General features: G+C 42.0%; 1 long non-coding RNA gene across 1 annotated transcript in view; it reads left to right on the top strand.

Annotated features, from left to right (window-relative positions):
• The window catches only part of LOC113633869 (uncharacterized), a 237564-nt gene that overhangs the window by 218897 nt on the left and 271 nt on the right, over positions 1-18396 (top strand). The gene's annotated exons all lie outside the window — the stretch shown is intronic.

Raw genomic sequence — 18396 nt, 5'->3', positions numbered from 1 at the left:
AGGCCCACCCCGCACTCCGTGCCCCTCCCTCCCCCCGGCCTGAGTGAGCCAGAGCCCCCGTATCAGCTGCTACTTTAACCTCTTCCTGTCTGAGTGAAGAACAGACGCCCTCCGGTGACCTACACAGAGAGGCGGGGCCAAATCCAAAGCTGAGCCCCGGGAGCTGTGAGAACAAAGAAGAGAAAGGGAAACCTCTCCCAGCAGCCTCAGGAGCAGCGGATTAAATCTCCACAATCAACTTGATGTACCTGCATCTGTGCAATACCTGAATAGACAACGAATCATCCCGAAAGTGAAGTGGTGGACTTCTGGAGCAACTGTAGCTTTGGGGTTTACTTTCTGCATCTAATTTGTTTCTGATTTTATGTTTGTCTTAGTTTAGTATTTAGAGCTTATTATCATTGGTAGATTTTATTGATTTGGTTGCTCTCTTCTCTTACATCTATATATATTTTTCTCCTTTTCCTCCTTTTGTGAGTGTGCATGTGTAAGCTTCTTTGTGTGATTTTGTCACACAAAGCTTTGCTCTTACCGTTTCTCCTAGGGTTCTGTCTGTCCGTGTTGTTTGTTTGTTTGCTTGTTTTAGTATAGTTTTTAGTGCTTGTTATCATTGGTGAATTTGTTTTTTGGTTTGGTTTCTCTTTCATTTATTATTATTATTTTTTAATTTTTAATAATTTTTTATTTCTTACTTTAATAAATTTTTCTTCCTTCCTTCCTTCCTTCCTTCCTTCCTTCCTTCCTTCCTTTCCTTTCCTTTCTTTCTTCCTTCCTTCCTTCCTTCCTTCCTTCCTTCCTTCCTTCCTTCCTTCCTTCCTTCCTTTCTTTCTTTTCTTTCTTTTCTTTCTTTCTTTCTTTCTTTCCCTTTTCTTCTGAGCCATGTGGCTGACAGGGTCTTGGTGCTCCGGCTGGGTGTCAGGCCTGAGCCTCTGAGGTGGGAGAGCCGAGTTCAGGACATTGGTCCACCAGAGACCTCCCAGCCCAATGTACTATCAAACGGCAAAAGCTCTCCAAGAGATCTCCATCCCAACGCTAAGACCCAGCTCCACTCAACGACCAGCAAGCTACAGTGCTGGACACCCTTTACCAAACAACTAGCAAGACAGGAACACAACCCGACCCATTAGCAGAGAGGCTGCCTAAAATCATAATAAGTTCACAGACACCCCAAAAAACACACCACCGGAAGTGGTCCTGCCCACCAGAAAGATAAGATCCAGCCTCATCCACCAGAACACAGGAACCAGTCCCCTCCACCAGGAAGCCTACACAACCCACTGAACCAACCTTACCTTCTGGGGGCAGACACCAAAAACAATGGGAACTACGAACCTGCAGGCTGTGAAAAGGAGACCCCAAACACAGTAAGTTTAGCAAAATGAGAAGAGAGAGAAATACGCAGCAGATGAAGGAGCAAGGTAAAAACCCACCAGACCAAACAAATGAAGAGGAAATAGGCAGTCTACCTGAAAAAGAATTCAGAGTAATGGTAATAAAGATGATCCAAAATCCTGGAAATCGAATGGAGAAAATACAAGAAACGTTTAACAAGGACCTAGAAGAACTAAAAGGGAAACAAACAATGATGAACAACACAATAACTGAAATTAAAAATTCTCTAGAAGGGATCAATAGCAGAATAAGTGAGGCAGAAGAACGGATAAGTGAACTGGAAGATAAAATAGTAGAAATAACTACCGCAGAGCAGAATAAAGAAACAAGAATGAAAATAATTGAGGACAGTCTCGGGGACCTCTGGGACAGCATTAAATGCACCAATGTTCAAATTATAAGGGTCCAGAAGAAGAAAAGAAAAAGAAAGGGACTGAGAAAATATTTGAAGAGATTATAGTTGAAAACTTCCCTAATATGGGAAAGGAAATAGTCAGTCAAGTCCAGGAAGCACAGAGTGTCCCATACAGAATAATTCCAGGAAGAAACACACCATGACACATAAATCAAACTATCAAAAATTAAATACAAAAAAAATATTAAAAGCAGCCAGGGAAAAGCAAAAAATAACATACAAGGGAATCCCCATAAGGTTAACATCTGATCTTTCAGCAGAAACTCTGCAAGCCAGAAGTGAGTGGCAGGACATATTTAAAGTGATAGAAGGGAAAAACCTACAACCAAGATGACTCTACCCAGCAAGGATCTCATTCAGATTGGATGGATAAATTAAAACCTTTACAGACAAGCAAAAGCTAAGAGAATTCAGCACCACCAAACCAGCTTTACAACAAATGCTAAAGGAACTTCTCTAGGCAGGAAACACAAGAGAAGGAAAACACCTACAATAACAAACCCAAAGGAATTAAGAAAATGGTAACAGGAACATACATATTGATAACTACCTTAAATGTAAATGGGTTAAATGCTCCAACCAAAAGACATAGACCAGCTGAATGGATACAAAAACAAGACCCGTATATACGCTGTCCACAAGAGACCCACTTCAGACCTAGGGACGCATACAGACTGAAAGTGAGGGGATGGAAAAGATATTCCATGCAAATGGAAATCAAAACGAAGCTGGAGTAGCAATTCTCATATCAGACAAAATAGACTTTAAAATAAAGAGTATTACAAGAGACAAAGAAGCGCACTACCTGACAATCAAGGGATCAGTCCAAGAAGAAGATATAACAACTATAAATATTTATGCACCCAGCATAGGAGCACCTCAATACATAAGGCAAATGCTAACAACCATAAAAGGGGAAATCGACAGTAACACAGTAACAGTAGGGGACTTTTTTTTTAACAGCTTTATTGGAGTATAATTGCTTTACAGTTATGTGTTAGTTTTTGCTTATAGTCAGGGAGTTTAACACCCCACTTTCACCAATGGACAGATCATCCAAAATGAAGATAAATAAGCAAACAGAAGCTTTAAATGACACATTAAACAAGATGGACTTAACTGATATTTATAGGACACTCCATCCAAAAACAACAGAATACACTTTCTTCTCAAGTGCTCATGGAACATTCTCCAGGATAGATCATATCTTGGGTCACAAATCAAGCCTTGGTAAATTTAAGAAAATTAAAATCTTATCAAGTATCTTTTCCGACCACAACACTATAAGAGACTTGGATAGACCTAGACACTGTCGTACAGAGTGAAGTAAGTCAGAAAGAGAAAAACAAATACTGTATGCTAACACATATATATGGAATCTAAAAGAAAAAGAAAAAAAAGGTTCTGAAGAACCTAGGGGCAGGGCAGGAATAAAGATGCAGAATGGACTTGAGGACACGGGGAGAGGGAAGGATAAGCTGGGACGAAATGAGAGAGCAGCATGGACATATATATGTTACCAAATGTAAAATAGATAGCTAGTGGGAAGCAGCCACATAGCACAGGGAGATCAGCTCGGTGCTTTATGTCCACCTAGAGGGGTGGGATAGGGAGGGTGGGAGGGAGACACAAGATGGAGGAGATATGGGGATATATGTATATGTATAGCTGATTCACTTTGTTATACAGCAAAAACTAACACACCATTGTAAAGCAATTATACTCCAGTAAAGATGTTAAAAAATAAAATAATAAAATAAAATAAAGGTATTAAACAAACGCCCCCCTCCCCCAAAAAAACAAATACCTGATTCCATTTCCAACAGACTGATGGGAGGAAGGGAACAGAACACTCTTACAGTGGTGAAGAGTCGGACCCTGGTACCAGGATGTCTGGGTTCAGATCCAGCTCTAGCACTTAACTTGCTCTGTGTCTTGAACAAACCATTGAACCTCCTTATTCTTCAGCCTGCAGATTGGTGAAATGGGGACAAAAATACCACCCATCTCATAGGGTTGTTCTGAGGACTCAGTGAACCAAAATATGCACTAGATGTAATATGTGTAAAGTGTAACACACAGTCAGTGCAGTATGAGTATTTGCTAATATTGTCAGTAATATTATTTTATTGTCATTATCACTCTTATCCTTTAATCTTTTGGCAAAGGAAGTACCCTTCTCACATGAAAATTGGAAGAATGTAAAGTAAATATTGTCTCCACTGAGTGGTCCTGTCTTTTCTGATTAGATGTCCCCTACTTAATTATCAGCTCATGAAAGCGAGAATTCTCGCTTTCTTTTTGCTGCAAAGTTTTCTCTGATTTATAGCACTACAGAAGAGAGGAATGCAATGAACATTTACTGGTTGAATGAAATAGATGTAAACTCCTAATTTCTGATTTGGGCACCTGGGCAAGTGGTGGTATCTTTCCTGTATTTAAGGCCATGTTGAGAAAGATGAGGAAAAGTTCAGTATAGATGGAAGCAGTGTATGTAGGTCAGTATATATAAAGCTGGATGGTGTTGCCCAAGGAAAATGTATGGAATGGGAAAGTGTATTTATTTATTTTTACCACTTATTCTATGCCAGGCATTGTTGTAGACATTGTAAACAACTGTGAAATTGAAGTAGATAAAAGTCCTTGCTCTGTGGGGGCATTCTGATAATAAATATGACGAGAGTAAGTCGTATAGACTGTTCAGAGTACAGTAAGTACCATGGTGGAGGTGGAAAGTTTATTTATTTGTTTATTTTATTGACATATGGTTGATTTACAGTATTAGTTTCAGGAGTACAGCATAGTGATTCAGTACTTTTATAGATTATACCGCATTAAAAGTTATTACATGATAATGGCTGTAATTCCCTGTGCTACACAGTATATCCTTGTTGCTTGTCTATTTTATACATATTAGTTTGTATCTCTTCATCCCATACCCCTAATGTGCCCCTCTCCACTTCCCTCTCCCCACTGGTTACCATTTGTTTGTTCTCTGTACCTGCAAGTCTGTTTCTGTTTTGCATATACATTCATTTATATTAATTTTAGATTCTACATGTACTGATATCAGACAAAGGCTGAAATTTTAAATGTGGTGATCAGCGTAGGCCTAACTGAGGACATCTGAACAAAGACTTAGAAGAAGTGAATGGGTGAACCGCATGGGCATCTGAGAGAAGACCGTGCCAAGAAGATGAAGTAGCAAGTGTGAGCGCCCTGACGCAGAAGCGTGCTTCACATGCTCCAGGGTAAATAAGAAGGCCTCTGCGGCCACTGCCGAGCCAGTGAGAGGGAAGTAGAAGGTGAGTCAGGAAAGTGGAGAAGGCCCAGATGGTGCAGGGCAATGGAAGCCCCTCTGAAGATGTGGCTTTGCCCTGAGTGAGTCGGAGGAGTGGGAAGGCTGAACAGGGGCCTGAACGGGACTCAACGTTTTAAAGGATCCCCTAGCCCGCTGGGTTCACCATAGCGCTGGGGGCAAGTGTGGATGCAGGAAGAGCAAGTAGGAAGTAGTTGTGATGATTCACGTAAGAGACAAAAGCTGGCTCAGTGATAGCAGAGGAAGTTGTGAGAAATTGGTCAGATTTGGGTAAATACGAAAGCCAAGCCAACAGGATTTATTGAGGAGTCAGATGTAGATGATTAAAAAGAAAGAAAAGTCAAGGATATCTCAGAAGCCTATGACCCCAAATGCTGCAAAAATAGAATCCCCTTTCATTGTGTAAAGAGCAGGGCTGTGTGAAAAACTGGGACTTTCCCAGCCATGAAACACACTATTTAAGGAAGGACAAAAGAAGACAAATCAATACAGGCACTGAATGGGAGAAGCCGGAGAAGAAGGAAAAAAATATTAAAGTGTATTTCTACAGAGAACAAGAAAGTAAATAAGGGTTTAGTTCTTAAGAAGGACTATGGAATAATATTAGCATTTCTTGCGGTTATTCCGTTTATCCTGGGTTTACACACTGAATTTATCTCAAGTAATGCAGAATAATTTTCCTAATAGAGAAGAAGCAAGGATTGGTGTGTGGATAGGTCAGCCTTGAAACTGATGTGAAAAAGAAAAAAGGAAAAGTGAGGCAAAAAAGAACTTAAAACTTTTTATCACCCCAATATCGTAGGATGGTAATGAGGTCAGTACTGGCATGTGCTTTGCCTTCTGTGCATTATGGTGGGAAACAACAAATGGGCACATAATGAAAATCTTTACAGGCAAAAAGAGATTGGGACAAGTTCATTGGTTTTCTGTTGCTCCTGTAACAAATTATGATAAACAGTATCAAAACAGCACAGATTTATGATTATACAGTTCTGGAGGTCAGAAATCCAAATTGGGTTTCATTGGGCTGAAGTTAAAGTGGCAGCAGGGCTGTGTCCTTCTGGAGGAGAATCGTTTCCTCACCTTTTCCACCTTCTGGAGGCTCCCACATTCCTTCGCTCATCTTTTTTTTTTTTTTTTTTGCCCGCACCATGTGGCAGGCGGGATCTACTTCCCTGACCAGGGATGGAACCTGGGCCCCCTGCACTGGTAGCGCAGAGTCTTAACCACTGGACTGCCAGGGAAGTCCCCCCTTTCCTCCATCTTAAAGAGAGCTGCATAGCATCTTCTAGTCTCCCCCTGACTCTTACCTCTGCTTGCTTTTTCATGGCTCCCCTCTATCCTTCAAATGGTTTCCAGACTTCATACAGAATGTCACCATGAAACAAAGGCCAGGCTTCAGTGGTGAGCATGGGGTTGGGAGCCTTTTCTTCATAATAGTCACTAGAAACAGAAGCTGTCCTAATTCTCTGCACAGTTGGGTCTTGGGCCCTTTGAGAAGCAGGGTTGAGTAGCCAGGAGAGGGAAGTGGAGTGTAAACCAGTGTTTCACAAACTGCAGTGATGCAACGGTGCCCTAAAGGGTTGTCAGGGAGGAAGCAATGTTCCTCCACCCTTTTAGGTTCTTCTGACTGGTCTAAGAATTGAACTGGCAAGAGACAGATTAACAGGAGAAAACCAGACAGAGGCTTAATAACATGTATACATGGGAGAAACCCAGGAAAACTGAGTAACTCATACAAATGGCCAGAACCTTCAGCTTCAAAACGAACTTCAGCTAAAGACAAAGGAGAATATTGGGGGTAGTGGTTTGGGATGTCAAAGAGGAGGAAGGCAATGGACGTGGACATGGAAAAGCAAGTGTTCAGTAAACAAAGGTTTGCTGGGAATACCAACTTCAGCTAAAGACAAAGGAGAATATTGCGGGTAGTGGTTTGGGATGTCAAAGAGGAGGAAGGCAATTGACATGGAAAAGCAAGTGTTCAGTAAACAAAGGTTTGCTGGGCCAGGCAGAGGCAAAGGGACCCAGTGAGGCATTTTAACAAGCAGACTTTGCTAGGTTCCTCCCTGTCTACACACCTAGTTCATACTGCAGTGATCTATGCTGACAGCTCCCTTCCTAGAACAGGTCCTCCATCTACATTCTTTAGGCAGGGAGGGAGAAGGTCAAAGGTTCTTCCTGAGTCTTTGGGGTCTTGATAATTTTCAGCTTGAAATAATCTGCAGGCCCAAGAGATATTGGGGGAGCAAATTTTGCTCCCCTATGGGGTATTTAGTAGCTAAGGTAAGGAAGTGAGGAAGGCTGAAGCAGTGAGAAAAAAAACATTCTGTTTACTACTCCTAAGTGTAGACTTAAGGCACTACATGTGTGAAAACTGATGGGCCAGAGCAGAGAAATACTAGTAACTAATCACCAAGAATGGTGGATAAAAACAGCGAGATTGACTTATACACACTACTGTATGCAAAACAGGTAATAAGGACCTACTGTATATCACAGGCAACTCTACTCAATACTCTGTCATGACCTACCTGGGAAAAGAATCTAAAAAGGAGTAGACATACGTATGTGTATAACTGATTCACTTTGCTGAAACTAACACAGCGTTGTAAATCAACTGTACTCCAATAAAATTTAATTTAAAAAATAAACAAACGGACCAAAAAAAAAAAAAAACAAAACCCAGCAGGAGTCCTGGTCAAACCTCTGTCACAGAGAAAGCCCTTCCTGGCTGAGCAAAACTAAAAGCACAATTAAAGGGAGTTCTGTGTGTAGGAGTCAGAATTCAGCATGAAATGAGAACACACAAAAGCAAATTCCACCGAAATATCAGACAACTGAGAGGCAGGGTATGCTCGCCTCTACCCGGGCAAGCTGCACTTAAGGGCAAAGAGAATTTCTTCACTCCAAGGACCACACAGAGAATATCGTGTCTTCCATTCGTTTTAAACTTACTGTTCTACCACAAAAGCTGCTAAGAGCAAACCGGGGATGGAAAGTGGGGAACCACCTGAATCTGTGACAAGACCCAGATCATGGCGCCCGTAGGCTGCCTGGTTACTCAGGAATGTGAACCAGTTCCTAAAACATTCCCGAGACCTGGGGGTATGCAGCTCAGAAGGGGAAGTGAAGGTGTGAGTGAACTAAAGCAGGGGGCAGCGGGCTGAGAGGGACCCGCTCAGCTCAGGCCTCTGGTTAGTTTCCTGGACCTACAAACCCCATCACCACTGGGTGCTCTGGGCTTATGGAAAAGTCCCTAGCAGGCCTGCAAGATGCATGACCAAAAATGCTGAGTCACCTGCCCTGTCCTTGTGAAGCTCTCTTCATCTCTGGACAAAATGCAGATAAATCAATAGCAAATAACTCACCTTTAATCACCCCCCTGTCTTCCCCCCTCAATAACCTCCCCTCCACACACAGGCTCACTGTGCTGCACATGGGGTGAGGGCAACTCTGTTTGTTAGGAGCTACAATGGCGATAGTTAACAAAATTAGTGTTTTGGTTTTGGTTTTGTTTTTTGCGGTACGCGGGCCTCTTACTGCTGTGGCCTCTCCCGTTGCGAAGCACAGGCTCCGGACGCGCAGGCTCAGCGGCCATGGCTCACGGGCCCAGCCGCTCCGCGGCACGTGGGATCCTCCCGGACTGGGACACAAACCCGTGTCCCCTGCATCGGCAGGCGGACCCCCAACCACTGCGCCACCAGGGAAGCCCACAAAATTAGTGTTTTAAGATAATTTCCTAAGAGTTGTTCATATAACTCATTTAGTTCAATTCAGTCAACACGTAGTCTGTGAGGAAACGAGTATTATCATCCCCATTGTAAGGCACGGCTGTATTGGAGCTTGGCTCCAAACCAGTCTAAAAACGTTTAAGAAATACATCTAAGATCAGCATTTATCTTGCTGTTGCCTGGCTCTACTTCTTACAAGACAGGAGGAAAAAGACATGGTTCCAAATGAGAAGGCATTATTTTGGGTTTGCATAATGAACATCGTTTTTATCTGTCGGGTGGCTTGAAGAAGCCCAGCAGCCATTATAAGGTCATTAGGAAAGGGTAGCCATAGGTCCAGAAGACCAATCAGCTGTGCTCTAATCACGGGAGAAGCAGCGTCTTGACAGGGGCCTCGGGGAAAAATGTATTGAAGCAGCTAGAAGAGTTTAATGAGTGAGTCAAGGTAGGAAAATCACTACCTGTGCCCCGGTGAATAGGATCATTTTAGTGGGGATGCCGACGAGCTTAGGGACAGTCTCCCTGCCCCGCCCCCCTTCCTATTCCTGACCCCACAGCAGCAGCAGATGTCTGAGCGACCTCAGACAGAGACCTGAGCAAGGATAGAGACAGAGGAAGGGAATCCCTGAAGTACACAGGTAGGCTTGGCTCAGTAGGTGGGGGCCTAGCCCGGAGGCCCCTCCCACTTCTGACACGGTGGGCCTTAGGGTAAGAGTCTTGTGCATTTGTTTCCAGAACCCAAGCTTTGCATCGAACGGGAGTGGGGCTTGAGGAGGAGAATGAGAACATAGCCTCCTAATTGAAGCAGAATCTAATTTTAAAATCTCCTTTTCAGTAGGCATCTGGGTGTTCTGTTTTAATGCGGCCAATTACCTGGGGTCTATTTCCTGCCCAGCAGCCTATGGAGAGAAGTACTGGAGGAGAAAATGATGTAATGAGAACCAGGCCTAGGACAAGCCTGAGTGCCGTGCACAAAAGCATCCCAGTCTGCAGCATAGGGGTCCCTGATGACCACATATCTCAGAAAATCTTGGCACTGGGCTGATCCACATTAGATGCCAGCCAGGGAACATCGCTTTTCCATGCATTGTTTTCTTTCCTCTTCAGAGTGATTAGATGTTGGATGGTAAAAGGAAAATATTTTAGTTACTTTACATTTTGTAAGGAGCACCCTGCAGCCACCTTGTCTGGGTTAGCCTGGTTCACCCCTGCTCTAATGTCCCCCAAACCATCTTCCACCAAAATAGTAAACATCTTGCAATGCCTGACCTGTTAGATAGATCATTACAACAATGTTTTGTGGTTTTATCATACTTAGTTTGCTAAAGCATGCCAAGGCACATAGAGGTTAGGGAATTCACCACAAAAGAGACAGTTTGTAATCAAAGCTTACACTTATTAAGGGGCACTATGCACGAGGCATGGGGAGAATCACTCTGCAGAGACAATGCCACTAAGACCCACCAGCAGCATCTTGAAGGGGGTATTATTACCATTGTCACTTTTTTATAGATAAGTAATCATAGACTGAGATTGATTAAGTAACTCATCTGAGCTCGTACGGATAGAAAGGGATTCAGGGTTGCAACGTGGGCAGTATTACTATATGGCTCCTTCTAAACTTCCATGCTGATTTGCTAGTTCACCAAGATCGTGGCTTTTGAATAAAGGTCTTCTAACTCTAAGTGAGGACTCAGCAAATTAAACAGGAAATACATCTATAGAAAAATAAAATCCTGTTTAATATAAAATTGTTAATTATTAAAAATAGATAAAAAGTGTAAGTGTACAATTACTGTGGGAATCTCAATAACCTGAAGATTTTCAGTTGTTTGGTTCTGGTTGGTGGGTGTGCAAGTTTGGAGCTGATGTGATGCTATGCTATTAAACTCATTGGTATCATAAAACCTTAGGTGATTTAGAGACTTGGAATTTCCCCAGTGGAAATTCCTGGATCTCAGAGGATAGAACTGGACAGGAATGGATGAAAACAGAAGTGGCTATTCTGTTGTTGGCACTACCAACAGTGACTTTTAGGAAGAAGGTAAATGTCTAAACGGGATTTGTGAATTTGCTTGCTGTGAGGTGTGCGATGGGAACTTACCCTCTCACTCTCCCACGGAAATGTCAGTGAAACTCAGAGTGACTACTATGTTTGATACAACTGTGTTTCTTTTTTTGGAAAATACAAAGAAGTTATGAGCCCTGTGTCAAGACTGTTGGGAACACACGGGGATGGCCAATTTCTCTCTTCTCCAGAGCTTAACTGACTCCCAGCCCAATAGGAAGTTGAAAAAAGAGCTGACCATACATACATACTATACGTAGATACAACTGCAGCTACCAAGTTTATGATGGAGCCCTGTCCAACACAGGGCCTGCGAACTGAGGTGTAAACTCAAGCCCTGCATTCCCTGGGGTAGGTTCATTCTCTCCTCACTAAAACATAAAATCATTCGGTATATTATTCAATCATTCAGTAAGTCATTCACTCATTAATTTGATTAACAGTAACAGTACACATTTATTAAGAGCTTAACAAATGCTAGGCATTATACAAAATACTTTACATGTGATTTACTAATTGAATTCCCACTACAAACCTATACTATTTAATTCCTATTTTATAGACAAGGAAATTAAAGTGCAGAGGATTTGAATAACTTGTCCATAAATACATAGCTGATCAGTGACCAATGTATGATTTGGATCCAAGCATTTTGGTGGCAGAGCCCTAAATGGGTACCTTCTCTGTCTGAAGCTCTGTGCTTGGTGCTGGATACAGATTACACCCTTAGTCAGAAGTAGCCAAGATAGTGTCTCTGTCCTTGCCCTAGTCCAGGTCATTTTTTAATGTTCTTTTCCCTTTCCCCACATAATTTGATTCTTCATCCCAGTCTATGTGACCTAAACCCTGAGATCGCCGTTACACAGGATTCTCTGTTCCCTGTCGTGCATTGCTTAGAATTTGGTCCTTAGAATTCTAAGACCGTGTCACCAAAAAAAAGAGAGTTTGGCAAATGCATCATAAATACCACGCATTATCTTTGTTACTTTTTGATTTACTTCCCACTGGAAAAATCCAAGCTATGCATAAAGTGTGGGAGGTACCAGGGAAAATCCCTCTTTAGAGATAATGTTGGGCTGCTCTAATCACTGATGGGAAACCCATTCGCCTCCTACGAAAACACGTAATCCTTTATAGCTGCTTCTGTGCTCTTTGTCATGCTCGTTGGCTTGGCATGTGGTGATTTGGCTTGTAGGAAGTTACATGTCATCTGTGCCAGGGATTGGCAAACTGTATCCTGTGGGTCAAATCCAGCCACCCATCTTCTTTTGTGATAAAGTCTAATTGAAATGCAGTCATGCTCACGCACCTGTATGTTGTCTATAATAACAAAGTTGAGTAGTTGTGACAGAGGCCACATGGCTTGAAAAGTGAAAATATTTACTGTATGACACTTTACAGAACACATCTGCCAGCCCCGCTCTGTGTCATAAAGATGATGGATGTGAAAGTTTTGCTAATGTAAAATGCAGAGCTGTAAGGGGTTCTGGCAGAAGGTGGGAACTGCCTGTAAGGAATTCCACCCCTAATTGGAGATATTACATTTCTTGAACAATCCATCTACATGACTTTGCCTTCAATGTACCCATATTACATTAGCCGAAGTGAAAGACCCTAAGCAATTTCTATGCATTGTCCATAGCAAATGCTGAATATCTTTGTTAAAAAAAGTGAAAATACTACAATCGAAGAGAAGAACTGCTGTACTTTATTGAAGGCCAACTGTGTTCCATGCCCTTTATTTATAGCTATAATTTCATTTGCTCATTACCTAAACCAGGTAAAGCGTGTATTCTCATCTCATCTTTACAAATGATGATACTAAGACTAACCTTAAGAAATTCACCCAGCCCACGCAGTGAATAAGTAGAGAAACGGTTGTGTATTCAGGTTCTCGGGTCTCTAAAGGTATTGTTTTTGCTCCACAAGACTTTCCAGTTATAATGTCTTTCTTCTGTAGTTTAAATGTTTTCATCATATGCAATAATGTCTTTAAATCTGTGATCCACACTGTGATTTAAAGAGAGCTGGTACCACTGTCTTTATTTTACTGCAAGGAACTTGAGATGTAGTGTCACTGAGTTGTTAATTACAGGGTCATGTTTATGTAACTTTAGAGTCTCCAACGTTTAATTCTCAAAACAGCCCTGAGAACCAGGAGATTCACTCTTATCCCAGCTTCATAGATGTGGAAACAGGGCTCTTAGAGGTCAAGTGAAATGCCAGGGTTCAGACACCTAGAAGTAGTGATGCCAGGACTCAGATGCTTCTCTCCTGACTCCATGGTTTTTATTCCCTCTCTCACCTTAGTGCATCACCTGGAGTATAGATGTCCAATGGGTAGCTGCTAAATAAATGCATAATAAGTAACATATTCTCTTGCACTATTTAGAACAGGGCAAAGACATTGGCTTAATGTATCTAAAACACATCCTTACTTACTCATTACAAATCATGGAAGCATAAATTGTCCTCTCCTTAACCTGTCAATGTACATTTTGGCTGATTGTGGTATAAATCTCTTTTCTATCTGGAAGAGCTGTGAAACCCTTCCACAAATGTGCCACTGTTGGCAAAATTCAATGTTTGTCCTTGAACCCCACACTGGGTTTTAATTTCAAGACAACAGCCTCCAAAATTATCTTTCTCTCAGCCAAACCCATTTCCTGTTGATAGATAGGTGAGAATTTTGTTTCACAAGAGTAGACATGTAAGGAGGTCCTGAGAGCAACCTACATTACTCTTCTCATTACATTTCTCAAGCCATTTAGGATGCCTGTGGAAACTTGAGGACATTCTCTCTGCCACACTTTGTTTTTCAGTTCAGTTCTATGCAGAACAAAAATTGATTGAATGCATACATTGTATAACATACTATACTATGTTTGGGTTGGGATACAAAGATAAATAAGATATGGTCACTTGTTGACCAGGGTCTCCCATCTGGGTGATCGCAGGGAAAATTCTGAGAGATGCTCAGGAGACACATGACAAGACAAGTAAGTGGTAGGAATCTGCAGAGTATAAACTGTGGTGGGAGGATAGAGGGAAACAATCATTTGTGGCTTGAAGGTGGAAAGATTAGGTTACAGTCTATGAAATGAGCAAACTGGCCAGAGACAGAGGTAAGAAACACATCACAGTGGTGGAGCAGAATTAGCAAGGCCATGGAGTGTATGAATGCATCCGTGATGAAGGATGTTTAGTGCCAGCTAGCTGTAGGATGAATGTACACAGATAACACATTGGGTGAACTGGGAAGCTAAGCTGGGGACATTACAAAGCCATGAATATCATGCTAAGGAGTGAGTCTGCCGTAAACATCTCATGATCTTACACAGGCAACTACTGTACCCTGTGGTCCTTCATGCCTAACAGACAGCCTGTTTCCTACTGCATTCCCACGAGTATTTCCCACATCCATTCTTGGTCCTTCTCTGCCCTGCTCTGAGCTCCCTCAAGCTGACCTTTACAGACTGAATCATACAGACTCCCTTGCATTCGAGCTTCCCATTGGGTGTGGCCAGTGTAAGCCGTGGACTGAGGACTAACAGGCAGAAGAGAGCGCAGTAGAAGAACATACCCCTCCCATCTTTCCAGCCCTGCTGGCCTGGGGTCGGCACCGATGACAATCGTCTCTGTAGACTGAGAGTTTTCTCAAGATGCAAAACTTGCCATATAAAACTGGGAAAGTCCCAAGCTAAATAGGATGAATTTGTCACCCTGGCAATCTCCTTTTTGGTGACCTCTCTCCCATAGATGCATCTGTTACTACATCTTAAAGAGTCTCCCTGGGTTCTGGCCATTTCAGTGGCTTCCCTCAGTAGCTAGTGTCTAGAAGCTTCCCTGTGCCTCATCAGTTCCCATCATTATGTCCACACCTCAGAAAATCGTCCCTTCATCTCACTCTTGTCAAACACTCCTTTGAATGTGATGTCTGTTTCCTGCCAGACTTTGACTGACAAAGAAAATAGAATTTACCATAATCCGTATTATACGCAACTGGATCCACCTCCTTTAAAGATCTCTACCATCAAGGGAAGAATAGTTCTTCCACCTGACTCCTGGAAAGGCAATGTAGTGAGTGATAAAGCAGGGACTTCTGAGCAGAATCTGAGCTTGCAGTTTTTATAGCTCAGTGACTGAGTGGGCACGGGTAAGTTATTCTATCACTATAGGTTCTTTGTCTATAAAATTAGAAAAATTATACTCATCTGACATACTTAGCATGGGAATTAAAAGAGAGAATGAATATAAAATACTTAGGACCATGCCTCGACACAGAGCACCTGCTCGAGCAGTTTTAGCTCCTGTTACAAAGCACATTTAACAAGATCACCGGATTGGGAAGTCAGCTAACACTTATGGGTACTTAGGTGTGTTGAGATTGTGGGGAGAGTACACATGTTATCCACACAACACATATTCACTGCAGGTTTATTATGTCCAAGTGTTGTTTAAGATGGTAGTTTTCTCATGTCTGTTGAGAGCCTACCATGTGTCACACACCGTCAAGCCTGCCCGGCATGTTCCTGTCTTCGGCATTTGTACTTCCTGTGTCCTGTTTGGAATGTTCTCCCTCCAGATATTCAAGGGCTACCTTCTTCCCTTCATTCAGGTCTTGGCTTTAATAAGAACACTGCAGAGAGAGTCCCATGAGCACCCACAGAAAATAAATCCCCACTCCCCATCGCGCTTTATCTCCTGACCTTATAGCACTTATCACCTGCCACTAAATTATCTACTTATTTACTTGTTTACTGCCTGTCTCTCTCCCTAGAACTTAGGGATACAGAGGTGAATAAGATATGCCCTGCGTCATTACAATTCTCAAGGCCTGGTTCGGAATATGAGTTAGAGGCAGCTTTGTGGCCCAGGAGAGGAACTAATTGAACAATTTTGCAAGCCCCGCTAAGAGATTTTGACATTCAGGAGACAAAAGCCTCTTCAAATATCTTTTTTCTTATCAAATGGAGAAGGCAGACTTGAATATGGAAGATTCAATTAAGCCTGGCAAATCTATCTTTCATTGATTGTCTGCTGAATGAGAGAGACCTAGTTGTAAGCCAAAGGAACAACACTGTAATGGGATTGTGAAACTGACTTATGGTTAATTGATGTTTCAACACAGGGAAGCAAATGAATATTTGAAGAACACCAGGATGTGAGCTTACACATGATGCAGTGCTCTTGTTGGGTCTCTGCATGTGCCCAATTTACACTCTTAAAAGCTCATCCTGCCAGTTTCAGAAAAGACAGCTCAAAGAGATGCCCTTTCATCTCTGACCCTAGCTGCATTTACAATCAGATATAAAATGTGTTCTGCACTACATCCTACTTATTCTTACCTGCCATAATCTATCAAAGATTTTTCAAGGATGATGGAGATAATAACCGTGTCATGGAACCCAACCAAAAGTCCTGGAACCATGTTTAGCCCCACCAAGTACCAGCTGTGTGAAAGACACTTCATACCTCAGTTTTCTCATTGCTACACTGAGATGTAAATTTTGCATGAATTTTTGGAACTCATTTTGTAGTGTATAAAATCGGAGTTCTTAACCAGAGTTTATAAATTCCAAGTGGATGGAATATTTCATATGGATGTATCTGCTTTGTGGGTACATATAGATGTGAACTCAAAGGATATATATTGTGTGTAATTAACTAAGTGCATTTTTTTCTGGATTCTGTCTCCACGCAGTCTCTAAAGCCTCTGTTAGATTCTCAGAGCCTTCCTGATGCAAAGAAAACGAAGCCTTCCCACTGTAGAATGGTATGAGATATAAGGGATTTGGGGCAAGTGTAGCAGGAGCACTTACTTTGGTTACTCAAAGAGGAAAAGCCAGTTCATACAAACTAGTCTTTAGAATTCCTTGGATTACTGATCAGTATTCTGTACTTGTTTTGTACTCAGAATTCATGGACAAAAATTTGATTGTGGGAGTGGTTAATTAGAAAAGTAGGGTCTAATTTTGACAACTCAGTAGACTATATGCGCCATGATGCCAACTAAGGCAGCCGCAGAAACACCTGTACTTGTATTCACGGGCAGTCATGATTTCTTATATTATTTGCAATCTTTGAAGTGTGTCATCTTAACTATAACCCCAAGAGCTTTTTAACTTAATCATCTTGTAAGGATGAAGTAGTCAATCCAGCAAAAACAACTGGTCGGACTATTTACTTATATTGCTCAAATGAGCCAGTTATGAGTTCCTTGGATGAGTTGCTAAATTCCAGTGACTCTCAAGCATTCCCATCTATTAAATAAGATGTTTGGATGAGATTCCTGTTTCTATCCATTCTCGACCAATAAATCGTCTTCTACCACATTTCCACACCTTCTGCCCTCTGAGCTTATCCTGTGTTCTCCCTGCATTTGTCCATCATGTTTTCTCAGGCTGGATCACATGTCTAACTTCTGCACCTACTGAATCTCAATCCTAAAATCTTAAGTCAGATGCTTCCCAGGTTTTTCCATTCACCATACTTTCTTCTTTTGCCAATTCTACTTAATGTACATTGTACCTCTCTTTAGCATCGTCCATTACACAGTAAGTGCTCAATATATACTTATGTACAGATGTACCTTAATGTACAAAAGGAAGTCAACCTACATACCCTTCTGTCCCAAGATGCAGAAACAGAGACCTACAGTGCCTAATGATTCTCATTTATTAGAGTCCGTACCTCCTAGTTTTAGTATGTCGTGTATCAGGAGAAAGATACATACTGTGACCTAGTAACTAAGCATAGAGAAGGAAATGCAGACCTGGACTGAGGGGAATTTGATATTTGGGAAACTAACCTAGTTGTGTGTATCCATGTCTCAGTTAAGTGGGCCACCTTGGGATAAGGTCTCAGTACAAAATGGGAAGTGAGATGCTTAGAGGAGAAAAACCAGAAAGGCAATGAGGAATCATTCAGGGGAGAAGAAACCTCTAAAAACTGGGTCAACAGGGTGAGAAGGAAGAGAATGCAGACACAGAAAGCATTCCCAGAGAAAAGCACGGACCACGGTTTGAGTCCACGCCCTTTCCCTGATGTGCCGTGTGAGCACATTGCTTCATGTTTCTCGGTCTCAGTTGTCTTGTCTATAAAGCAGAGATAGACTCCTATACCTCAGCATGTAGCTTTGTGGATTAATAATAAATGTAGTTGCATAGCCCCATGTCTTACATAGAGGATGTGACTAATGAGTGGCCGCTGTTATTCCTCTTGTCATTTTCATCATCCTTGGGATAATATGTTCAACGAATATTGCCAATAATATTTACTTCCATTTGGTACCAGATAGTGAGGTTGAGTTGCTGGTAATTTCCCATCCAGGTTAAACTTTACCCATGAGCTGGAATGAACCTGGAGGGCACAAGGGTGCATGGATTGGCCCATGATTAGATATGGTTGACAGGAGGTGGTCACTATGATGGTCAGAGAGAGATGCATCAGGACCTGTTCCAGCCTAGGG

Source organism: Aethalodelphis obliquidens, unplaced genomic scaffold, assembly GCF_003676395.1.
Source record: "Aethalodelphis obliquidens isolate GAN/ISIS:26980383/991018 unplaced genomic scaffold, ASM367639v1 scaffold41, whole genome shotgun sequence".
In the NCBI taxonomy this organism is placed as follows: domain Eukaryota; kingdom Metazoa; phylum Chordata; class Mammalia; order Artiodactyla; family Delphinidae; genus Aethalodelphis; species Aethalodelphis obliquidens.
This window is presented reverse-complemented; position numbering and strand designations above follow the sequence as displayed.